This window comes from Polyergus mexicanus, unplaced genomic scaffold, assembly GCF_030449975.1.
Source record: "Polyergus mexicanus isolate NDT 795.1 unplaced genomic scaffold, iyPolMexi1.0 SCAF_6, whole genome shotgun sequence".
In the NCBI taxonomy this organism is placed as follows: Eukaryota; Metazoa; Arthropoda; class Insecta; order Hymenoptera; family Formicidae; genus Polyergus; species Polyergus mexicanus.
The window spans coordinates 546,781-573,680 of NW_027223326.1; the positions used below are offsets into that span (position 1 = coordinate 546,781).

The 26,900-nt window shown below is 34.4% G+C and overlaps 2 protein-coding genes across 9 annotated transcripts in view; one reads left to right on the forward strand and one right to left on the reverse strand.

The window, feature by feature from the left end:
- The window catches only part of LOC138934114 (uncharacterized), a 31,866-nt gene extending 25,889 nt beyond the window's left edge, over nt 1-5,977 (reverse strand). The window contains exon 1 of the mRNA XM_070297550.1: nt 5,955-5,977. The gene's annotated coding sequence lies outside the window, so the exon portion shown is untranslated. The remainder of the gene's footprint in view (nt 1-5,954) is intronic.
- Tn (tripartite motif containing protein thin) overlaps nt 1-26,900 on the forward strand; it is a 71,275-nt gene that overhangs the window by 4,539 nt on the left and 39,836 nt on the right. For 7 of the 8 annotated variants that reach the window (XM_070297774.1, XM_070297777.1, XM_070297775.1 and 4 more), the window contains exon 2: nt 158-262. The gene's annotated coding sequence lies outside the window, so the exon portion shown is untranslated. Of the gene's footprint in view, nt 1-157; nt 263-21,186; nt 21,532-26,900 lie in introns of those variants that run through there. The other variant, XM_070297782.1, reaches the window with a different exon arrangement.

Here is a 26,900-nt window from a genome sequence, read left to right on the forward strand (position 1 = left end):
ACACTCATGCATCATACGTACACGACATGTGTGCGCGATGAAGATTTATGTGGGACGCGGTAGCGAAAATTGGCGGCTCCCAAAATTCCTTCGCGCACAATCATATCGCGTCGCGTTGGAGCCGTAGTTTAACGATAGTGGATATCTGGTTTTTTAGCTGTCACAGCGCTGGATTTCGGTGACTGGAAAGTACAAGCACTCGGCGATCACTAGGGAGAGGCCCCAACCGAGGAGGACCGCCGAAAGGCGGTCAACGAGTCTGGTAAGAGATGCGAGTGAAAAACGCGTGAGCGTGTGTGATTTCCTTTTCGAAAATGTGAGAAAATTATATTTCGGACAGCTCTTGTATGCTTCGCATTAATATTTGTTTAAATATTAATGTATTTGATATTGTGTGAATATATACATACAATATATTGATAATATTCAATTTATGACAAAGTCATTACGTTTGCCATTGTGTATTACGTATATTATTTGTAGATACGTATTTTATTATAGCATAATTAACAAACTTGTTACATCGTAATAATTATACATTAGTGATTCGTTTATTCCAATTCCGCCTTACTAATTCAGCATTCGATACATTAATGACGAAGTTTTTGATGATTTATTGGTATCCGAATATAATGATTTTATTTAATTTTTACTGTTGTCAAAATAATTACCCCGATAAAATAGTATTAACGAGTTTTATAATGATCTTGTTAGTAAACTTTGTCTCTGTCAAATCTACCTGTTCATTAAAAATATCCCAATTTTCCAAGAATAATAATCACATTATCATTACACGATAAGAGAAAGGGAGGGAGAGTTAATAAGAAAAAGTCAACGAACAAATGAATCTGCGCTAATCAATCTTCGTCGTGTGCCTTATGAGCTATAGCTCATTTTGCTGGAGGGTTACCGACTCTCGTAGCTCCTTTTTCCCCCTCGTCTCTGATCCACGAAGCTTTGTTTCCATCGAAAACTTTTATGTCATAAAACTGACGTGGAATAATTATATTTATCGATTAACGCAAGGGGATGATAGCACGTTTCGATTTGCTAGATGAAACTCTGTGACACCAGTGAAATGATTAAAAGCCTTGGCAAAAGCCTTTGTCTTAGGGAGGATTTACATTATAATACAATGGAATTAAAATATTCTGACATGTTGCATATGTTGAAATTACAAAAATTATATAACTACCACAAGGAATAAATATGGAATATTAATAATATTGATAATATTAATAATCCAAAATTGTGCATGTATCATAAATTAATTAATAAAAAATCAATATTAGAATTAAAAAAAAATTAAAATTCTTCTAATATAAACAAAATATAAATTCAATGAATGCAAGATAATAGAATATAAATTGCGGAATAAGATTTTTTTCATAAATATGTAACATGTTCAATTTTTCAATTCGATATCTCTCTTTATATTTTTTATTCGTACGTGCATCGTCATTTTCTCCGCGATATACAGAAATGTCATAACGTAAGAAATTTATTGCGTAGCACGTCGCAAAATTAGTCACGTCAATATCATCCATGTCGGTCCCATAAATGCTTCCGAGATAAAGCGTTCGAGACAGCTATATAAGTCGGGTGGATATTTTACAAAAATGAACACAAGATATGATTTATCGGTTTTAGAGTAGCATGGTATGTAACGTCTGATATCGCATTGTAGTCAGTTATCGCAGACCTCGGTCGAGTTATTGTAAAAAGCCGTTGGCAGAATCACAAGGCTGCCAAGTGAAAAATGGATCTTCATTTGTACAGGTGGATCTACATTTATGTCAATTCCTCCTCGGTAGGTACAAGAAATCCATTTCTCTCCTGACTTTGAGATCGAGAACCGTTCGCCACAAATAAGTCCTATTCTTCTCTGTCAGAAGTGAATTCATCAATTGCTTTTTCGGCACCACACATACGTTTATATAAAATTGATTTTCATATCATATCGATATTTTATATAAATTATTTATATTTTTTTATATACATATAATGTGTGAAAACTATCGTTCATCAATAATTTGAGTTAAATTTGACAAAAATGTATAATTTCACGAAAACACGCGTAAGAGAAAAGATAATATTTTAATAATATATGAATAATTATATACAATTATACATATAATTATAATATAATAACAATTTCTTAATGTGTGAAAAAATCAGAAGAATAAGATGCTTTTTCACTAGGTATCAGTTATGATGTACATAATATAACGAGCTTTAAATATTTTGTGTAAGGATTATAATAATACAACCAAAATGATGCGGGCGAGAAATTTGTGCAAATTCGATGATTCATTGATCCTACGCGGGATTATTTCGAAAGGTTATTTTCATTACGCGGTGGTAATTACTCGTCCATAAAAGCGAGCTTTATTTCAGCCACTTCAGGATGCCGTTGTAAAATATCCGTAATTAAAAATGCTTTGCTATATCCCGAAGGAAATAGGAAAAAAAAAATTATTACTGGGTTATTAAATTTTTTTGCATAATAATAATATTTTTATTATTATACGACACACAATGATTTTGTAACTCAAAAATCGTCAAGTCTCGAAAAATATTTTTATATTCGATACTTTTGTAATTTTTCGAGAAATTTAAATACTAAATTTATTTAATATTTTCCAATTATTATTTACAGCCAATGCTATATATACAACACAATTGCATTCGAGTCATTATATCGCACGTATATCAATGAATTTTGTTCACTAGCGCATCTTTTTCTCGGTCAAGTCGAGCCATTGTGTATTCAGGTTGTATTTTCACAGCAGAGGTGTGTTACACAAGATGGTGAAATCAAGGGACGTTTAAATCATCCTTTCTATCGAAATTGGATCACTTACTGACAAACGGCAAGTGGATAAAGTACTAGCGCGACGTCTTGTACTTTAATCCTCTTTTTTTAGCTCCTTTCCGTTCGCTTTTCTCTCTCCATCTCTCTCTTTCTTCCTTCTCGTGTAGCAAAAGTAGCGAGGGGATTGCCGCACGATTGAAAGGGTGCATCGCGAACTAACGAGCTACAAAGTGCACCTATAGGCACGTAATAAATGTCGTACAAGGAAGAAGAACAACATATATCTCCGAGTATGACGATCTCGCAAAAAATTTTCGACACCAAATACTCGACGAGTATAAATTCTAAAATATGTGGCATGGTTTTTATTGTTTATCATTTATTGCCGCTCCACGGTGTTATTACAATGGCGGTAACATTAGATTGTAATATTACAATACGGTTTGATCTTTCGCATCCACGTGCATTACCCATTTAAGTGACCCAATGCATTTTGCGAAACATTAGCGCATTCACTGAAATTAGAAATGCCAGCCAGAGTTATAATTTTACGGTCTCGCGCTGTACACAGTCGCGCCCCATATCCGACCGGATAATACGATTTCTATGTTATAACGTACGGTTAAGTATAAGTAGGTAACACAGCGAAGCATCTCCGAAATGTGTTGGAATTTATTTCGAACCGTGAATCGCAGACGCGCGATCAGCGGAAACCGCAGGCCGCGTTTTCGACATGGCGCGTGATCCACCCGGGCTTCAACGAGACTTGCCCGTGACTTTTATTAAGCCTTCTACTTGATATTTTAATGTTGTCAACGCGACCACATGATGTCAGCCGTTACGTCAAAATGATAAGTTCATCGTAGCGCGCAAAAACCGCACGAAAATGTTTCCTGGGCCAAACTTAAACGGATTAAACAAAAGTATTACAGCGTTTTTTTTTTTAGAGAAAGAAAAAATATATATATATACAGGGAGTGCCATTTTAAAGGACCCACTCAAATATCTCAGAAACATTGCGTTAAATCGAAGAATGTTTCAAACAAAAGTTGTGTGGCTTCAAGGGGGCCATAAGATGGTGACAATGATTTGACCTTGGAAAATCATTTGAAGGTCATGTGAAAGTCAACTTTAAAATCTTAAATGGAAACCCCATTTTTTATTTAGTATTCTTGTAGCTGACATCTAGAGCTTTCCAAAACACTAGAATAAAGTATTTTTTCATTAAGTACTTTTTGAGTTATTTTATATTTTAATCTGACATATTTTGATATAAAAAATAAAATATTTCGTAAAATATTCAGTTTTCGATAATTTTACCGTAATACTTCTGTGTACAGAATAATAAGACAAATCAATTAGTGCCAAAAAAAAAAACAAATAATTGTTTAAAAAAATACACTGTAATTAATTTTCTTAAAAACAATTTTTTTTTTATACTAATTAATTTGTCTCATTATTCTGTACATAGAAGTATTACGGTAAGATTATCAAAAACTAAATATTTTACGAGATATTTAATTTTTTGTATCAAAATATGTCAGATTAAAATATAAAATAACTCAAAAAGTACTTAATGAAAAAATACTTTATTATAATGTTTTGGAAAGCTCTCGATGTCAGCTACAAGAATACCAAATAAAAAATGGGGGTTTCGAATAATTTTCCAAGGTCAAATTATTGTCACCATCTTATGGCCCCTTTGAAGCCACACAACTTTTGTTCGAAACATTTTTCGATTTAACGCAGTGTTTCTGAGATATTTGAGTGGATCCTTTAAAATGGGACATCCTATATGTCGCGGAAAGATTTTTATATTACGTTGAAAAATATCGCGTATGTCTCTATCAATCATAATTCAACTCTTTCGAGACGATATATCCCAACTAGTTGTTTCAAAGTAATTTTCAATAATAATGTTTTAAAAATGAGCGATACATTTATCTTAAGCACTTTGGAAAATATTAAAGACGCGAACGACGACGTTTCTCGTCCTCGTCTTTATCCGCTCTCTCTATTCTCTGTCGTCGTTGCCATACTCGCGATTAATCCTTTGCGCAAACGAGACGACTGAAAAGCCGAAGAGGGAAGTTTTCCAGGATAAATGTACCAATGCCTCGGATCAGATTTGCCGAACTTTGTTTAAGATTTTGCGGCAAGAGGATTTATAATTGCAAAATTCCAAGAATCGATTTTCGAATTAAACTTGACATTGAAATTCTCAATAAATCGCTTTTACGAAAAGATTATTACAGCTTTAAAATACTTAAAATTGAGAGAGCGCATGTACATAAATATATATATATATATGTACTTTTGTTATCGAGTGAGCTCTATACAAAATCCGATTATCAGAGAAAATGAGCACCATATATCTTCAGATGCATCTCCTACTAACGCGATTAACGGTGGTTTTCTTGACGCGATCCATTCACAGATTAAACCGTGCGCTTAGACCAAACAGTCATTTATGGTCCCAATCGTCTCGTTCTTCAACGCTTCCACGATTAGTACTTGCCCTCAGACAATTCGTTATGGATCACCTTGTCGCTTTTGTCCACGACCGAACCGTTTGCACATACGGCCGAATTGTAATAGCGGATATAATCGTTGAATTACGGGACGTGCATTTGCGCCAGTCTCCGCGTCACTAATAGGATTTTGCAGAAATCCAATGAATATCTGGGATGTTTAGAATGTGATTGGCACGAGCGAACAGATAGCAAAAGTAAAATTCGCGATTTAATTCCTTGCATTCGAGTATTGGTAACAAGCTGGTCGAGAGAATTTCATTTTAGAGACGTTTTAATAGCTGCTTTTCGCAGATAATATTTGATATACGATATAAAAATCCCTTAAAATCATAAAAATTACTAACATAATAAAAAGATTGATAATAAAAGATACGAATAATAAAAAGATTTATCAAACTAACCTAACCTAACCTGAAAATAGATCGCTCACAATTGGAAATTATATAATTCTTTTTGTTTTTTATTAATAAATAATTCGTAAAAGAAAAAAACGATTCGTCTTTTACGCTTTTTGAAATTGTTTTTTAAAGTTATAGTCCGATGTGTTAGAAGCTAAGCGCAATATGGAGGAACCACAGAGGTGTAAAGTGATGTCATTTGCGCACCGTATCCAGGATAGTTTTTACTTCTTTACTACGTCGCACGAGTCACAAACGATACTAACAAAAGATACGAGCCAGTCGAGTTTCTTTTTCACACCGAGAAACAGATATATATAAGTAAAATCTGTATTTTTTACGACGTTCCACGACGACGCAAGTTCTTAACGATCTCTCGCTTTATGATAAAATAAAATGCGCCGCTGATAAATGGTTTTTAATATCTGGATGAAAAGTTAGCTCCTCGAGTTTGTACATATATTTTTTTCAATTTAGCATTGAGATATTTTTTGTGAAGATATACTAAAACCTTACGAGAGAAAAATTCTGTATGAAAAAAAATTTGCAGATGTTTAATGTTCGTAATACCAGTATACACTTGATTCTTCCAAAGCATTACGTGATAGCAAAGAGCTTTCATTCTTACCGCAGTTTTTGAATGAAAATGTCCTACTACTGCGAAAATTCACAAATCGCCCGAAAATGTAATTACGTTAACAGCCGGACACAAAGGGCCGCCTTTTAAAGCCGGACTTTGGCTTTGTTTCACGACGCTTGGCAATGCATAAAATAACGCGCCATTGTGACAATAGTGACATGCTGTTGCAGATTAAAGCGCAAAAAGCAGTAGAAATGATGAAGGGATAATAATAATGGAATAGAAGGATTATAATGGAATACATCCTCGTACACACAGGAATAATTGATTAATACTAGGATTATATTAATACAGTCCTTCGAGACACCTCGATTTCTCTATACATACATCTACTTTTCCGCCCTCTTATCGCAGATTAACGGGACGCATTATAATAGATTATATCATCACGACGCTATACTCGTCTTTGACACTTCAGGTGCAATCCGGTAATAACGCAATCAATGCGCATTTCCGATAATACGCTTGGTCGCGCGAATAAGGACGCTGCGACACAACGAGCGGCGGTTTATCGCATCCTATACCGGATGTATAAAACGTTGTACCTGGCTTCTCGCGACAGGAGAAAATTTTTCTCTAATCTTCTCCACCGTCTACCTCTATCTACTTTTCACGAGAGAAACCTGATCCAACAACAAGATTTACTCCACCTTTCGTCCGTCTGTTCGTCCCCACGCAAATGATAAAGAGACTATTCACACTAGATGAAGGCAAGAACCTGTTTCGCTCTCGCATTGCGCATTTTATATATTTTCTCTCCCATTATTCTTTTATAACAACACGTCGAGCGTCTTTTGTTTGCGTGATAGAGTTTCATAAAAGTGCATGAGAAATAATAAAATTGTGCCCCGTGGCTTTTCTCTCCATATATCCTTATCGGCGATCTAAAGACTGAAACTTTGTAATCTTCTTTGCCAGAATTACTGTTACGTAACGTAAGCTGACTTGTTAAATTAAAAGGAGAAAATTGCCGAAATTTAAAATTTATGAGATTGAGATTATTTAACAAATATTTATCTATTTTCATAATAATTTATCGAATGATTGATTTTACACAAATTTATTACGTCAGCGATTTTAATAAAATGCTTAACAAATGTTTTTTTTTTTTTTTTACCTTAACTTATTACAAAATTGACGAAAAATCATGAGCTTTTGCGTCACGTTAAGAGCATTTTGCAATGAAGAATAATAGGATCGTTATTCCATGCAAATTTCAAGACTGCCTTTGCATAAGAGTATTGTTCAATTAGATGTAATGGCGGTCATGTAAGAAAATTGGGGCTTTACACCGAACTGTCCCGAAGTGCTCTCTTGTGTAGACTGCTTATATGTATTATGCAAATTTCTTTATAAGAGATTTAACACTGTTCGAGATCTCACATTAATGATAATGGTTGGTCATTAGAGCTTTACTATTAGGTGTGCAACTTTGCTTCCGCCGTTTTCTTATAGATGGCTTTAGCGGTAAGTAGTGGTCGAAATAAATAGATCATAGAGGTCGTGCGATAAACTTGGGCATCTGTCAACATAACCCCATAGAAACATTAGTCGATTTGTGTCTGTATCATAAAGTTATTCTCGATTGAAAATGTCAGTTTACGAGCCAAATTCTCGTTATTTGCGGGAGGTTTCAATTTTCTGCTTCAATATGAAGAAATCTGCGGCTGAGGCTCATCGAATGCTCTCAAATAATTACGGTGAAGTCGCTATTAGCGAAAGAACGTGTCGTGAGTGGTTTCAACGCTTCAAGAACGGTGATTTTCACGTCGAAGACCGGCATAACGGTGGAAGAGACAAGGTTTTCGAAGATGCAGAATTGGAGGCATTATTTAATGAAGACTCGAGTCAAAGTCAAAAAGAATTGGCACGATCATTGGGAGTGACTCAACAAGCAATTTCAAAACGCCTAACCAGTTTTGTACAATAAAGCTTCGAATTTCGGGAAAAAAACGGCGGAAGCAAATTTGTACACCTAATACTTGTCCGTTGACGAAAAGTGCACAGAAATCAATTGTAATTGTGCGCCTTAGAAAATGTATTAAGTATAGTTGACAACGTTTTTCTTTTTTTTTTTCGTTGTTACTTTACAACAAAACGTTACAACAAAACATATTTCATAATATATAAGATTAATTCATAAACTATACCCAATCTCAATTTTTCTATAACGTAAAATGATTATTTTTTGGATACAAAAATTTAGAATATAAATTTTTTTCATAATATTGTCGACGATCCAATCTCAATTTTTCTATAACGTAGAGTGATTATTTTTAGGATATAAAAATTCAAAAATTATATATTTATTTCATAATATTGTCGACGAATGTCTATTTAATCGCGTTAAAAAATATCGAATAGGTTACTATTTTTTAATCTGAAAATAACTATCGTATTTGTGTGTGTGTGTGTGTTGTATTGTGAGATACATCGATACTTGAAGCAATAACATATCTCGTATTTTAACGTAATATTTATTGCTTTAGACTATTTGCTCTTTCGCGACGATAGTGCCGGCGGCCTGAACCTTATAATCGATACACTCCACGTGCCCATTATCAAATCTCACGCAATACAAAAACACACACACACACACACACATACGCAGAGACTTCTATCTATCTTATCGGGGTCCCCAACGAAATAAGGCAAGAGCCCCCAGGAGTAAACAAAGAAAAACTTTGGCCGTTATAACTTTGTACCTTATAGCTGCAGAGAGTGAAAGAGAAAGAGAGAAAGAGAGAACGTTTTCGCTCTTAGGCGTTAAATGATCCAAAAATGATACATCTAATGCTTTTGCCTTTCCATAAAAGTTGGAACCCCTTCGGTTTAGTCGGCTTTCCTCGCGCAAGAATTTAACCATATATAGGAGATTAAAGCAAAAATAAAACGGAGGAAAAAGAGAGAGAGAGAGAGAGAGAGAAAGTCGTGAGAATGGGGGATGTATGGTGGCCCCTCGGAAATCGATAGCGCAACTGGAATCTTCCATCGCAACCGTACCGTCGTGAAAAAGAACGATACGACCATATGCCGGACATTAATTATGATTAACGATACAAGCTTGTGATTACTGGTTTATATTGACCGGAGATAATCGTGTCTACGTTTCTTTTGTTTCGAGCACAAAACGACGAAATTCTTCTCTTTCTCTCTCTCTCTCTCTCTCTCTCTCTCTCTCTCTCTCTCGGACGAATATCTTTCACTTTGACGAAACTCCGAGAGATACGGAATATAAGAAAGTACGCTGTGTAAAAAAAGAGGGCTAGAAAAGATATCGCAAGATTTCTTCTCGGATGAAAGAAGAAGGAAGACCAATAAATGTGCCTTATATCTTATATCGCAGAATTATGAGCTTCGAAAGTTGCACGTAACGATTATACTTAGAACGAGATCTGAAAAGTTGTCGAATCTTCGAAGATTTTGACGCATAAGTAATATAACTGTATTTTTAGAGGAAATATCCGGAGCGATTTTATGGTACGCTTTTTTTTTACGACATTTACGACTTACAGCGGTGGAAATCCAGCTTCATTTTTATTCACTTACGCGGAAGATTTGTTACATTGTAGATTCTAGTTGCAGTTAAAAATAAAGATGCCATTTTTTTTTTTAATATGATTTATCATCTATTAGCACATCAAATATATGCGCCTCTGTCTTTCTCTTTCTTTCTTTCTATGGGTTGAGACCGAGAATGTAGAGTACTTTGAAAAGTTACTAATTACAAAATGTAATTGAGATGTACATTTCGAGCTGGGTATTTCAGTTGAATCTGCATTTCAAATCCGTGGATTTTTTTTTAACACGTTCTCCCTTGTGTGTAATTTCACCTGTCGTCGTATCTGTCGCGGTATTTGAGTTAGGCGCGTATGCTTAGAATATGCAAAGTGTTTAAAATTAACCGGAGTATGTATGACGTCGATCTCATTTTAAAGTCAGAACGCGTGATATAAACCCTCCGCTACGAGGCATATTTAAGTTCTTCGCGTGTAACGATTACGATAAAAGGGAACGAATCTTCTCGCAATATTATTCCCCATTTGTAACATTTTTTAATATTATAATATTCCGATTATTTAATATAAATTAAATAATTCGGTGTTTTTTCGCGCGCACTCACAATTACGTAACGCAAAAAAAAAAAAAAAAAATTATTAAAAACTCGTTATGGCTAAAGCATCTGTAAAGCAATTATAATATATTATTCACATTCGCATTTTGTAGTCGGCAAGAGAGCATCGCGAACGATGAAATAATATTTGATCTAGAATAAAGTGCGAGAGCCTTTTGCGATGTTGTTTTTCCAATTTACGACAAAGAATTAATTAAGATTAACAATCCTAAACACGCTGATTATGTCTCTTTGTTGACCCGACATAGTTCCGATTCCGTCATCCCATAGTCAGCTCTCTATTGTTGAGCGTCAATCTACGACCTCTCATTTGAATAAAAGAGCAGCTATATAACCGCGCCGACGAATTAATTGAAAAACTCCGGAATAATGTGGAGTCAAATAGAAATCGTGAATTATACTGCAATCTCTTATACCGAGGAAACTATATCAATAACGAGAAAATCCTTAATAGTGAGACGCGTCATATCTTTCTCTAATACTTTCGCACAACGAGAAATGTGAATAATTAAAACGGAAGCTAAAAGTATTTAAAGTGATCAAATACATTATTTGAATCAAACTGAACGCTTCAGAGTTTGAAAAGCGGCGGTAAATCCGTAATTAATTTTTCTTTGGAATGCGAGCGAACGAGCAAACTATATAAAAAATAAATAAATTTCAGCGATATATAAAGCTAACACAATCGCCGTGAGAAATGTGCGGACACATATTAACAGATCTATTTTACAGATATGTCGAACGTTAAAAAAAAAAACCAAGTTCCGGCTGTTCAACGCTGATATTTTTATCTACTATGCATATATGGATATATATGCTGTTGATAACAATAACAATAATAGTAAATAACGAGCGAATAAATATCCAAATTTTTTTTTTATGTGCGATGGTAGTGGTGTGATATTTTATACGGTTTAATCACGGGATTACCAGAGGTCGTCTTATACAGGGTGTCCCATTTTAAAGGACCCACTCAAATATCTCAGAAACACTGCGTTAAATCGAAAAATGTTTCGAACAAAAGTTGTGTGGCTTCAAGGGGGCCATAAGATGGTGACAATGATTTGACCTTGGAAAATTATCCGAAACCCCCATTTTTTATTTAGTATTCTTGTAGCTGACATCGAGAGCTTTCCAAAACGCTATAATAAAGTATTTTTTTATTAAGTACTTTTTGAGTTATTTTATATTTTAATCTGACATATTTTGATATAAAAAATTATTTACAATGTATTTTTTTAAACAATTATTTGTTTTTTTTTGGCATTAATTAATTTGTCTTATTATTCTGTACATAGAAGTATTACGGTAAAATTATCGAAAACTGAATATTTTACGAAATATTTAATTTTTTATATCAAAATATGTCAGATTAAAATATAAAATAACTCAAAAAGTATTTAATGAAAAAATACTTTATTATAGTGTTTTGGAAAGCCCTCGATGTCAGCTATAAGAATACTAAATAAAAAATGGGGGTTTCCATTTAAGATTTTAAAGTTGACCTTCACATGACGTTCAAATGATTTTCCAAGGTCAAATCATTGTCACCATCTTATGGCCCCCTTGAAGCCACACAATTTTTGTTTGAAACATTTTTCGATTTAACGCAGTATTTCTGAGATATTTGAGTGGGTCCTTTAAAATGGGACACCCTGTATATATATTCGCACAAGTAGAAGTTATGAGATCTGAAGAATTTTAAACGAACTTTATTACGCTCTCGGAATTAATTAAATTTGTTCACGTTTTCTTATGCCTCACGCGTGCGATAGGCAGAAGCGATGATGCGATTATATATATACAATATATTGTATTTAATATAGCCTAGGGTCACACAAAAAGAAGATGCAGAGAAAGACAGACAATTTACATTATTGCGACTCTTATCTGATCAGTACTTATTATCCTAATACGAGTGAGATAATTAAATAATAATATATTTTATGATTACCTAAAAAAATTAATTATTTTAATAGTACGCTTTTTTAAATATATGTGAAAATGAAGTATTGTATTGCGCAATAATGTGCGAGACATCGCTTTCTCGCGTGAACAACCAAGCGCATTTACGAGGGAGAAATACACGTTTCTCGCTATGCGTGTGAGGCAGACGCAAAATAAGAATGAAGCTGACCTGTCTTCCGGGCTGAAAGCTAAAATTAAGTATTATTTATTCTTTTACCGTTTTCGCGCAGCATCGCACGGTTGATCCCGTACCTACGTCAAATAAGAGTAGCCGCGGGACCGACAACTTAATGAAAGCCGGTAATTGAAAAAACCCATGCCGGCCGAATTAACTAAAGAAAGAGGAAAAAATAATAAAAAAAGGAAAACCAACGCGTCTCTACTCATTAACCAGACGCGTGCAACCAATTCAAAAATATGACTCGAAATATATGTATGTACATTAGCGTAGTTTACCGCACTTATTAATCGCCCAAAATCAGGTCAAATCTCTTAAGCACAATTTCTCACAAGTATCACCCAAGATGATAAGCGAATGATTAGAACATCACTTAAATTGAATTTCTTTTTCGACTCTCCGACAAGTGAGTACACGTTGATAAGTCTAGATCAGATCGTGGAGTCGATTTTGTAATGAAATATTGGATCGCTCTGACGAAGATGGCTGATACTATTCGAAATTGAGAAACGCTCAAGTGCAACTGAAATGTAGTACAGTGATACTATAATATATTCTACGATACGATCATTTCTGCACGATGGCAAAACTTTCTTTAAATTTCTGCTATCAGGCAGAACGTGATATTCTAAACTAAGATGTTAAGCGCAAAGACGATATGGTTTTAATTGAGATAACGATAGATTGATCATAGTTGTCGATATTACTGAAAGATTTTACTGTAATCTTGCGCAATAATATTATTCTTTTAATTTTTATTGTCTCGCAATAATTGCGCATAAGTCGAGACCATAAATAACGTTAGTCGCAAAATTCATGAAAACATGTTTTTAATCGTGTCAAAAAGAGATCAGATATAATTCTTGACAATCCGAATTCTCATTACAAATGTTGCATTAAGACGGATATTCTCGACTTCTTCGAACTTGGACGAAAAGAGCAGATAGAAGAGAGAAGCGAACGAGTAAGGAATGCGAACGATATATCTTGCGCAAACTCGAGAACGAGAGAGAGAAAGAGAGAGAGAGAGAGAGAGAGAGAGAGGGAACGGTAGATATCTCGCAAATTAATTCACGTGCCAAAACCGAGCTGCAATGAAAGGAGAAATGGTGAAAAAATGCATACGGTACGATAACTCAGCTTTCAACCTAATAACAAGAATAAGCGAAAAGTGAAAATAATGGTAACGCCACGCGAATGGAGATTTCGCGTCGAAGGGTTTCACCTTTGAAGAATGTTTACTATTATTGAACATGGGCAACTTGAAATCCGCACAAAAGCTCGGATCAAATTTTATATAATATCTCGCACAATACTTTCGCTATACCGCGCATTCTTCTCCATCAAATTTTTATCATTCGTGCATATTGCGGCCACAAGTTTAACGCGCGCGAATTCCAACTGTTTCTTACGTTCTGCTTATATTTATAATGAAAATTATAATAATCGATTAACAGTACATTTTTAGTAATTAATAATGTGATAATTATTACATTATATTATATAAACAAATAAAATGACTGCTATTAATATTTATAATTATAATTATATAGTTTTGTGATGGAAAAATGTATTATTTTAAAATATATATTAGGTGTACAACTTTGCTTCCGCCGTTTTTTTTTCCGAAATTCGAGGCTTTATTGTAAAAAACTGGTTATACATTTATGAGGCGTTTTGAAATTGCTTGTTGAGTCGCTCCCAATGATCGTGCCAATTCTTTTTGACTTTGACTCGAGTCTTCATTAAGTAATGCCTCCAATTCTGCATCTTCGAAAACCTTCCACCGCTATGCCGGTCTTCGACGTGAAAATCACCGTTCTTGAAGCGTTGAAACCACTCGCGACACGTTCTTTCGCTAATAGCGGCTTCACCATAACTATTTGAGAGCATTCGATGAGCCTCAGCCGCAGATTTCTTCATATTGAAGCAGAAAATTGAAACCTCCCGCAAATGACGAGAATTTGGCTCGTAAACTGACATTTTCAATCGAGAATAACTTTATGATGCAGACACAAATCGACTAATGTTTCTATGGGGTTATGTTGACAGATGCCCAAGTTTATCGCACGACCTCTATGATCTATTTATTTCGACCACTACTTACCGCTAAAGCCATCTATAGGAAAACGGCGGAAGCAAAGTTGTACACCTAATACATATTTGCACCCGATCATAATTTTAAATATTTATTAAAATGTATTTTAAATTATAGGGTGTTTATACGTAACATGTAATTTTAATTATCCAGTGTAAGAGATGAGCGATATATCGAAATGCAATGATAATCCTATTCCGCTAATTCCTTCATGCCGAAATCGTAAACTGTTTAAATTCTTTCAAACAAATTTGATCTCTGTCTCTCTCTCTCTCTCTGTCTCTCTGTATAAATGCAGAACGAGATGTAATGGTTGATTAAGCGTGACATTCGTACACAACAAATCGCTCATCAGCTTGCTAAATACTAGAATTAACAAAAAATAATTGTGATCTTATTATTAACAGTGGCAGTACGCGATTGCGAATTTAAATCTACGTCAAATGAAATATCGTTCATTATTATTGACATGTTAAATTATCAATGTAATAACGCAATTTTTTATAAATTTTCCGTACTTTCCATTCATTTTACATACGCTGCAGTTTCTTATACCGAACTGCGTGATATCGAAAATTAAATTTTTACTTTCCTCCACATCTGCCCGTAAGAGTTTTCGTCTCAGATTTAGAAGAATCTGTCCCTTTGATGTTGCGCACCATGTAAATGATTCTGTAGCGCGGAAGAAAAGAGCTTTTATTACATTCTTTTACCGTTTCATACATAACATATTTCGCACACATCAGTTCTACATCTGTCATCTGCGCCTCGTATCTCCTTATCCCGCTCGCACCTTTGATTCCGCAGACGCGCATTAAAATATTGATATGTCTCGGCATTGCAAATAAATGATTAGTTCGTCCGAGAGGCGAAAATAAATAATAAATGGCGCGAGAGACCCGCGAGGAGATCCTCATGCATTATGTATCGACGCTGTGTAATATGACGATGCAGCGAATTCGCTGAATTGGAATTTCGTTGCGTCGCAACGGGGATTCATCATTATCGGCGAAAATGTGTATTATAATATTATATTATTTCGTTATTTTGTATTATTAAAACGAAACGGCCGCGGGACGCGATAAAATCTTGCGCGATCGCGCGTAATTCGTAAGATGAAAAAATTTCCGGCCTCGCGGCCAGAATCGCTCGCGGTATCATTGTATTCAATTAAACACGATCGATCGGCTTATTTCCAACGATTCGAATCCGAAAGACCGCTCGTCCCTTCTCTCCGAGAATATTCCATTTCCGCCGCGGCAATTAATTTATATTAATCGAGCCATATAAAATTCCGTCCGTTATATCTATCGTCTCGCGCGTCCACTCAGCGCAATTCACGGCTGTTGAAACTTTTTAATCGCTTCCCGCAACTTTTCTCTCGTTTCGATAACGCTGTTCTTTCCGTCTCGCAATAATATAACTTTATCCATGCATTCGTGGGAAACGGGCACTCTTGATCGTGGAATCGCCGCGCATCTCAACAGCTTGGATAATATTTTTATTACAATATATCTTTTTTCACGCTTCGCTCTTTGAACATTCGAGCCGCGAAAATGCGAATATTTGAACGTGATTTATTTTGGACTATTTAAAAAATTCATTTACGAGATATTTAATTATAATATATCGCTTTAAAACAGGTCTTATTTTTCTTCTTAATTTTCTTTAATTTTATTACATTTTTGTCATATATCTTTAATATATAGAATCTTCCATCTCCATTATTATATTCGTCATTTGTACATCTACTTATTGCCGAAGAGTTTATGTACCGTATATACATTACAGATTAATTGAGTAAAGGCATCGTTAGTAAACTTTTGACAAGTTGAACATACAATAAAACTCTCGTATATTTTTCAAGTCGCTCGAAGTTGCAATTTCGAAATTACGATATTGTAAGGCGCGCCTATTGAATTACTAATTAAATGTTAATTCTGAAATTATGGAATAGCGATGGGATCGCTTTAAAACAGATCTTATTTTTCTTCTTAATTTTCTTTAATTTTATTACATTTTTGTCATATATCTTTAATATATAGAATCTTCCTTCTCCATTATTATATTCGTCATTTGTACATCTACTTATTGCCGAAGAGTTTATGTACCGTATATACATTACAGATTAATTGAGTAATGGCATCGTTAGTAAACTTTTGACAAGTTGAACATACAATAAAACTCTCGTATATTTTTCAAATCGCTCGAAGTTGCAATTTCGAAATTACGATATTGTAAGGCGCGCCTATTGAATTACTAATTAAATGTTAATTCTGAAATTATGGGATAGCGATGGGATCGCTTTAAAACAGATCTTATTTTTCTTCTTAATTTTCTTTAATTTTATTACATTTTTGTCATATATCTTTAATATATAGAATCTTCCTTCTCCATTATTATATTCGTCATTTGTACATCTACTTATTGCCGAAGAGTTTATGTACCGTATATACATTACAGATTAATTGAGTAATGGCATCGTTAGTAAACTTTTGACAAGTTGAACATACAATAAAACTCTCGTATATTTTTCAAGTCGCTCGAAGTTGCAATTTCGAAATTACGATATTGTAAGGCGCGCCTATTGAATTACTAATTAAATGTTAATTCTGAAATATATATGGGATAGCGATTTCGGTTGGCTTTCGACGAAAATTCAACTTTGCGACCGGGGGATAATAAAGGCGGAATATCTAGAAAGTTTCGCGGGGATCTAATTATTGGGGACGAACCCGCAGTAAACACGAAATACTTCAAGTACTCCATGCCACTAACACGGTACGTGTACCGCGCGTTGAAAAACGGGACAATACGGATCACGAGAGTAATTAGGATCAGTGTACCGGGAGTTGTTTACTTGTTAAGAAAAACCGAAAGTTCTGCATTGAAATAAAATGATGGGGGAATAGCACAAAAACACTTTACGTCATTGGCAAGCAACGAGAAGCGCAAAATCGTAGCTTGATGAGGAAGTTAAGAATAGCAAGTGGAAGTAAAAAAGTCAGCGATAAATCAACGATCTCTCGTGCTCGCATTATCGTTCATCATTCTGCGACGGATTCTGGATATTCAAATTAAATTGCAAGTTGATAAAATGATATTTAATAGAGGTAATAATGTAATAAATAACGTGCGGTACTTTAATCTAAAATTTCGCTGCTCAAAAAAGATAAGCATAAATATATAATCGCCGCTGCATAATTCTCTAAAATCTCGAGATTTATAGGAACGTACAAGTCAAAATGCATTCTGGACGGGGAAAAGCTCATTATGTAGCAGTGGTAAGAAAGAAGATTTAGAGAGAGCGCAGGACTTGTCTCTTTATCTGACGACGCGGAATTCACCGCGAACGACGGGTTTTAAATGCGGAAGGTTCGGAAAAAAACTTAGAGAATCAGCCAACGGATCCATGATGAATATGAAAATGGAATGTGTTAAAAACTTCATAGTCTCGACTTCACCTGTCGTAACTTTGTCTCCTTTGATAAACGCGAATTTTTAACTTCGCGTATCAGTAACGCTTCTAACTCGTATCAACTTTATTACGTTAGAACGCTGTCAGGCTTTGGGTTTGGTGCAAACTATAAGAAATTTCATTTACTTTACGCGCATCCCTAAAGTAATATTTTTCATCCTTTAACTCTATAAAGTTTCTTCTCTCTCAGCTCGTCATCTAAATTAAGTTGAAAAGTGATTTATATTTATACGCATATTGTATTTTTTTTTTCATAGGACAATATACAAAAATCTATACACAAATTTTTTAAATGTAACGACAATTCCATTTAATGGAAACAATCTAGTTTTGAATAAAAACGACGAATGTGCAAAGCCTCATCTAGCATAGCCATACGAAACGTCGGAGCCAAGTGAAGTCGAGATAGCAATCGGAAAATCTATTTTCCCAGGGACACGGGCCAGGGAGAGCGATACGAGAGGGATGCTTTTAGAACGGGCATAAAGCGTAGAGAGAGAATGTCTTCGCGTGAGGGAGTGGCACCTTCTGGCGCACAAAATTGCAGTTATCGAGCATTAAATTCGCGAGCAACGAGCTTATGGCGGACTTATAAACCGAACGGATAATTCCGGCTGCAGAAAACTATCTTGCCAGCTTGAGAAAAGCTCTGGTCGATAAACCGTTCTCCGAGGCGGTACTATTCTAAGATCGCGTTGAAAATAAGCGGTGCTGGATAACGCGCGGGAACTAAATATAACCGGGCATCTCACGGTAGTCGACCGCTATTTCGCGCACGAAAACATGGATCTCGACGATGTATATCTTCCCTTTTCTTTTAGGGTCGACCGTTCAACATGTATAACATGAAACGTGGGAGATGTTTACCTTCTTAAACACTTGACAAAGAAATTAAGCTTGATTTAAATTTTATTCTATCAACTTTAAGATCGATACTTTATCGAGTCTTGAAAAAAAGAAACGAGTTATATTTTACGCATCAAATCGTACAATTATTCCGCAATTCATTTCTTCATGTTAGATTTGTGCGATAGAATGAGATTATTTATTATTGCATTATTTTTTACGTCTTATTCAATAGGATTATTCGTCGTTGCAAGATTTACGCGAACATGATATCTCGCAAAGACTTTTTATCTAATATTTAGGAGAAGCTTATTTGGAAATGAAAAGGCAGGGACACGATATCCGATGTTGCTGAATGTTTTCTATGTCAATGGTGTTCCCCTGCGTATACGATCCGATAATATGGTTCAATCCGCGGTATACGAATGGGAAACAACCCCACCGAATGTCCGATTTCCTATCGATGTTTTTTGTTCCCCGAGCTCAGCGGCCGATTATTTCGATTAGATGTTGATACGGACCTCGAAATCGAAGGAAAAAGAAAGCGACGGATAATAGAAGAAAATATATTTGCGGTCAAAACGAGCAATATTCGATTGTTTGCAATTTATGTCACATATATGACTATACAGGGTGTCCCATTTTAAAGGATCCACTCAAATATCTCAGAAACACTGCGTTAAATCGAGAAATGTTTCGAACAAAAGTTGTGTGGCTTCAAAGGGGCCATAAGATGGTGACAATTATTTGACCTTGAAAAATCATTCGAAGGTCATGTGAAGGTCAACTTTAAAATCTTAAGTAGAAACCCCCATTTTTTATTTAGTATTCTTATAGCTGACATCGAGAGCTTTCCAAAACGCTATAATAAAGTATTTTTTTATTAAGTACTTTTTGAGTTATTTTATATTTTAATCTGACATATTTTGATATAAAAAATTAAATATCTCATAAAATATTTAGTTTTTGATAATCTTCTATGTACAGAATAATGAGACAAATCAATTAGTATAAAAAAAAAATTGTTTTTAAGAAAATTATTTACAATGTATTTTTTTAAACATTTGTTTTTTTTTGGCACTAATTAATTTGTCTTATTATTTTGTACATAGAAGTATTACGGTAAAATTATCGAAAACTGAATATTTTACGAAATATTTTATTTTTTATATCAAAATATGTCAGATTAAAATATAAAATAACTCAAAAAGTACTTAATGAAAATATACTTTATTATAGTGTTTTGGGAAGCTCTCGATGTCAGCTACAAGAATACTAAATAAAAAATGGGGGTTTCCGTTTAAGATTTTAAAGTTGACCTTCACATGACGTTCAAATGATTTTCCAAGGTCAAATCATTGTCATCATCTTATGGCCCCCTTCAAGCCACACAACTTTTGTTTGAAACATTTTTCGATTTAACGCAGTGTTTCTGAGATATTTGAGTGTGTCCTTTAAAATTGGATACCTTGTATATTTATATCGGTTAATAAGAAAAAAAAAATATATATATATATATATATATATACACGTGCCGATGCCACTTGGCGCAATTGATCATTTGGCGCAATATTGTTCGCTGTAGTTATTAAAGCTGGCCGCGCCAGCAGATTGAATAGGAATTCCCGTTGATCCACGCTGACAAGAGAGAGAATGCATATTAATGTTGACATTAAACAGGAACGATTATTAAACGGCTCTCGTTACGCATATCACGTCATTCCGTTTCTATAAAACGAATAATTGGAAATCGAATTCATTATTCCGCGCTTTGGAGAAAGAGAGAGAAAAAGAGAGAGAGAGAGAGGAAGGAAGAGCAACTCCGCTCCGCTAATTATTATAACATCAGTGTTAAATCGAAGACTGCATTCTCCGCGAGAGAAGCGTTGTTCGATCATTTTACGAAGCACGAGAAATATTGTTGGGAGAAGATAGCATGTGTAAAATATTCCGACTATGCGATCGATGAATTTTCGTTCTATATATTTTGTGTGCTTTTCACCGAAGATCTCGTTCGCCGAAAACGAACCGCCGGAAATCGAAGGTCCTCTCGGCTAAGTATAGAACGGGCCGCGCGAGCATAAGTCTGGACGGTGACGTCGAGAAGTGTCAGTATACCCGATCTCGCGAGGACCGACCGATTTCAGAAGCGCGACGATCCAGAACGCTACGCGTCAATAACGCGTCGCGTTAGCCGCAAAGTGGCCTTTTGTTCGTGACGAGTGCCAAATATTTTAAACATTTTGTTGTTGTCAATCGCGACACGTGGATGAATGATATATAATAACGCCTCGTGCCCGAGCCACGAGAGCCTGAATCGAAGATCGGAGTCGCGATCAGTCTGCGACGCATCAACGAGGGATCGCTGACGAAGGTGGTGTCTTCGATACCGCAACGCGAAAGTGTATCTCGCTCGTGCTTTTACGGACAGATTTGACTGGGTATTTAAATTTTATTTAATTTCTTATTAGTTTTTCTTTAAAAAAAAGTTTTTTATAAAAAATTTATCTCTCTCTCTCTCTCTTTTTTGTGTATTATGAAGAATAGAAGAAGGATTTTTTGGAGAGTGATGGAGTTTGCTCTATTTTTAACTTCAACAATTTTTAAAACTTCGTGAAACTCTAATAAAAATTTTTTATATCAATCGAAAATGCGATGGCGGTCTGGTAAAATGAATAAGCATCGAAGAGAGTTTTTAATTATGAGAGCGAATTGATATTTCTGCCTTTGAAACTGAAAGCGAAAGCATCTCGGTGTTGGAAATGTATTAATGCGACGGACATTTTAACGAACGCGTTCTCTTTCCTCATTTTGGTCGCAAAATACAGAGTTATGCCTAGTATTCTCAATGTCACTGTCTGCCTGAATGAAATTAGGGACATTTATCTCTCACCTCGTGTACATCGGCAAGTGCGTTTGGCATTACGAGACATTAGTCGCGCACAAATTACACGCTGTGCACCGTGGAGAAATTATTCGACATGCCTGTCGCTTTATAAGCAATTTAGGATTCGTTGATTAGACGCAGATGTATCGCACATTCCGGCGATTATTCAGGATCAGGATCGGTCATTAAGCGATCAAATTTAGGGGCGTAATCTGACCATGTGATAATTTAAGAATACAGGTTTATATATTATATATTAATTTAGTACGTCCATATGTGGAAAAAAAAACTGTCAATAAGCGAGAGAAATCTTCTCTAATCTAAGATTCTAATTTAGAATTTAATCTTATCTTTACACACTTACTTCTATAAATATTGCGTTAAACTCCAAATACATTTTCCAAATTTATTTAAATTAAGTATTATTTAATAAAATAATATTTAACACAAATCTTTAATTTTATCAGCGACTCTATTAATAATTATTTAATAGTTACCGTCTGTGTGTGCTATGAATTTTAATATAATTAACAATACACACACCCAATGTAATCACGCATATTGATAAAAAGACGTTAAAAAGACAGAATCAAAATTAAACGCGCTATAAAATAGCAACGTGCTGCGCTATTTCGTGAGCATTTCGAGATAATAAATAATAAATGATAAATCTAGACTTTCGTGAAATCTTGGTATTCAATTATACACGTACACGTACATCCCGCGAAATGCATTAGACGAGGAGAAACGACTCGAGATACTCTGCTTTCGTGAAATAACGGCCGCAAATTCTACCTCTCGCGGACAAAGGAAAAAGCTGAATCATTCGCGACATTGTTTATTTTGTTTCACGAGAATAATGATGCGCCCACGCGCAACCACATTTCGCGAGCGTATGACATTCGGATTTTCCGAATTCTCATTATGCGACGCTCTCATTACGCTTTAAATATGGACGGAAAATTCATTTATAAATATATATATTTGGAGATTATTAAAAATTGATATCGCATTTATAAATATATAGTCAGCTTCCCTTGAATAATTAATTTTTTTTTTATTACTTTGTTTCAATTACAAAAATAATCATATAAATGATTTCCTATTTTACTAATCGTCAATTCGTTATTAAAACTAATAAAAAATAAAAATAATAATATGTTTCTGAAAATATAATTCTTTATGGGGATATGACAGGGAGATGCCACGATTTAATGATTGAAATCAGAATAACAAAAATATATAACAGCAACTAGGGGGCGATGAGTGGCTTAGAGCGTTGAGTCGCGGGCTGACAAGTGCCACGTCCCAGGTTCGATTCCGCTCGGATCCCATCCCACCATATATATACCTCTTTATAGAAGAGAAGAAGGAAGGACAGAGAAGGAAAGAAGGATAAAAAGGAGGGGAATAGAGGAAGGAGACAAAAAGAGGGTTAGGAGTTTAGGAACAAGGGAGAAGAGCGAAAAGAGAAAAAGATAGGAAAGCTATGTGTGTTTAGAAGTGTTAGAGATAAGAGCATAAGGATGAAGGAGGAAAGAGAGCGTGAGGAGCAAAAGGGGAAGAGCAAGAGAGAGGGAAAAGAAAAGCGATGTAGTAAAGCGTTAGGTTAGGTGTTAGGAGCGTTAGTTGTAAGAGCGGAAATGTAAGAAAATGAAATACTGTATATTTGGAAATTTGTAAAGTGTAAGAGTATAAAATTGCAACCCCATTGGGGAGTCCAATAAAGACATACATACATATAACAGCAACTAAAGATTAAACCGATTAAAGAATTTCTTTAAAGTGACGCGCGTGATCTGTCATTGTTACTGATAAAGAATTTTGCGGCAGATTTCTCATAGCGTATTCCGATGAAAATCCGACTTGATCGCACGCGCTGAACTATCCTTTGTAACACCGGAATGTCCCCGTGATCCATCACAAAGTATGATCACACAATTAAAGTGTGTGGTGAAACGAAGACTTAAATAACGTAGGCGGGCATCTCTGTCCCTCTCTCTCTCTCTCTCTCTCTCTCTCTCTCTCTCCCCGGGCGGGCTTTCGAATGAAGTTTCGAGGCTCACAGTCAAAGTGTCAGAATTAGCATCCCGTTTCATTCTTATGGCAACGCCCTTGAAAGTTACTAATGCAATCGTTGCTCACTGCCTGTTGCACTCCCCCTTTCTCTCCCCCGAACGCACACGCGGAGAGAGAAAGGGGGGAGAGTTTGCTTTAAGATCCAACAAGTGGTTCGTCTAACAGTAACAATGCTTCCTAATGTACGAGCTTTTGCCATTGTGTCGGCTCGGAAGCGCGATCGGTCCTCGACGTAGTGACCTTCGACGTCAGCAACGTCAGAAGCGTCGAGAAACTTGCGAAAGCCAAAACGAATTTGGCTCGGCTCCTGCCTACGTATCCGCTTCGAACAATCTCTTTGAACGTTTCGCATGTGATATTGACGCGGGTGTGTGTTACCTAAATTTATCCGAGACTTTGTGTTCATCGCGATTATTTTCATGATCGCCATTTAACCGATCTCAATAGAATGCCATTAGGATTTATATATTTTTAATCCGAGTTAAATGTGTGAAATACATGTTCAAAGAGCTGCAAGTGGGTAATATAAATAGGTAAATTTAATTTGGAACACGAAATCTATGCAAAAAAATGCCAGTTTTGAAGAAGTTATTCTACAAAATATGTATATATATATTTTTATATAATGTATACATGTGTGTTTGTTTGTATATTTAATTTTGAAAGATATAACTTTTTCGGGTTTAGTGTAAAGATATTAATAGTATAAATTTTAATTATATATAGTTATAAATATTGAAAATTTGACTAAACGATCAATGTAATTATACTAGGAATATACTAGAAATTTAGAAGCTCGAAATTCTTCACTTCCGTAATACCTTGAAATGTTAATAAAGATCCATGATTTTTATTAGCTAAAATCCGGATATATTAATTTAGTGATGGATAAACGTTTGCGTTGGCATCATCATCGAGATGACAAACTGCCGGATGCTTTGCGAGAAGGTCGGATCTGAAATAAACCGATGTCTCATGGAATTAGAATCGACATTGATCGAGTATCTCCGTATCTCAGAGAAAGAAATGATGCGGACCTCGCGAATTTTTATAGAATTTTCAAATTTTTTATACACGTCACGTTTATAATGTTTTTAAAATTGCATCAACTGAATTGAATATGATTTTTCTTTGTTCCAAATTAACAAAATAAATCCTATACATAGAAATAATTATATACAAATAATAAATTACAAATTATAACAAGTTTTAAATAATCCAATAAATTTTTAACATAAGAAACGCACGTTTAATATTTTTTATTAATTAAAAGAGAAAGATGATAAAGGAATTAAATTATTACAACATAAGAAGAAAAAAAAAGAGTACAATAAAAAAAAAGAATTATACAAAAGAATAGGAAAAGAGTAAATTATCAGAATTATTTTTAATTTATTTAAAAATAATATCAATTCAATTCAATTTTATTTAAAAAAATGTTATAATTAAATTTATATCAGACATGGAATGTGATGTTACAAATAAAATTTGTATTAAATTTTTGTTTCACGCTAAATAAAATGTCCGTTTCACGTTAATCGGGTTTATCTCATATATTACGCGCTTCGCGTACAAGCGCGATAATTAATTCGTGGATTGCATGAGTAATCATCCACTCATTAGCGACGTTCAAATAATTATTACGGTTGCCGCGGTTTTCGATCTGTAACGCAACTTGTTTCAATATAAACGCTGTAACAGTACTGCAATCAGGATCTAATACTATTAAGCATAGCGATTACATTTCACAAAACTATCTCTGCAATGAACACATTTCAACAATTAGTTAAAATAATATTTTATTTTAATTAATCTTAAATACTTTATTTTAAATAATTTTAAATAATAACGTCAATGATATTTTCATTTATTTAAGGAATATTATGAAAAATAATTTATTATAAAAAAGATATTTATATAAAATATTTATGTAAATTTATATGAGAAGCTTTGTGTATATAATATTTATATAAATATTTATATATAAAATTATAATTTTTTTATTCCTATTTTTCATGGTATCGAATAATATTAATATATTATTAGTTTCTCGCTAAGAGAAGTATATCAATTGCAAGCAATCGAGAAAAATGTGAATAAGATTGCTTGATTAGTAATACACTCGACTCTTTAAAGCGGCAAAAGACTTTAGCATAATTTGCGTTTCGAGTTTTCGCGATTGCCCTCTAAGTTCACCCATAACTTTTACCAAATTTACGCTGATGATACATCGTGCCTTAAAATAGAAGTTCAATGACTCCACACAAAGATCTTGACATTGTCTTGGCACTCATGATATATATATATATATATATATATAATGAAACACGCGTACATCTCTAATTAAATATTTTATAAATATACACAGATTAAACTCTGTTATTTAGAAAATAATTTAATAATAACATTCAAAGTGAATTAAATATATCAATATATTGCTTGCATTTTCTCTTTTTCTTTAATGTTTTAACCCGAATTGCGTTGCTGAGAATTCTATGGACTATATAAATATCGATTCAGTCATATAATTGTTGCAAGAACAAGCAACTACATAAGTAAACATCAACAGCTGTTTTCCTTAATCGCTTAACATCTTGGCTAGATAAATAAAATTTTGGCAGTATTTTGAAACGATGACCGGTTAAAGAGTCGATGTATTAGTATAATCTATTTCTCAACTATGATAAATTAAAATTTTGCAAGATACCGAAACGCATTGAAAGAAAATACATCCTGTATTTTTGCAATACAAATATACGATACAATAAATGTATTTAGATATATATTTAAAGATATTCTTGGCCGCTTTTAAAAACCCCAACGTCAAAAAAAGAATATATATAT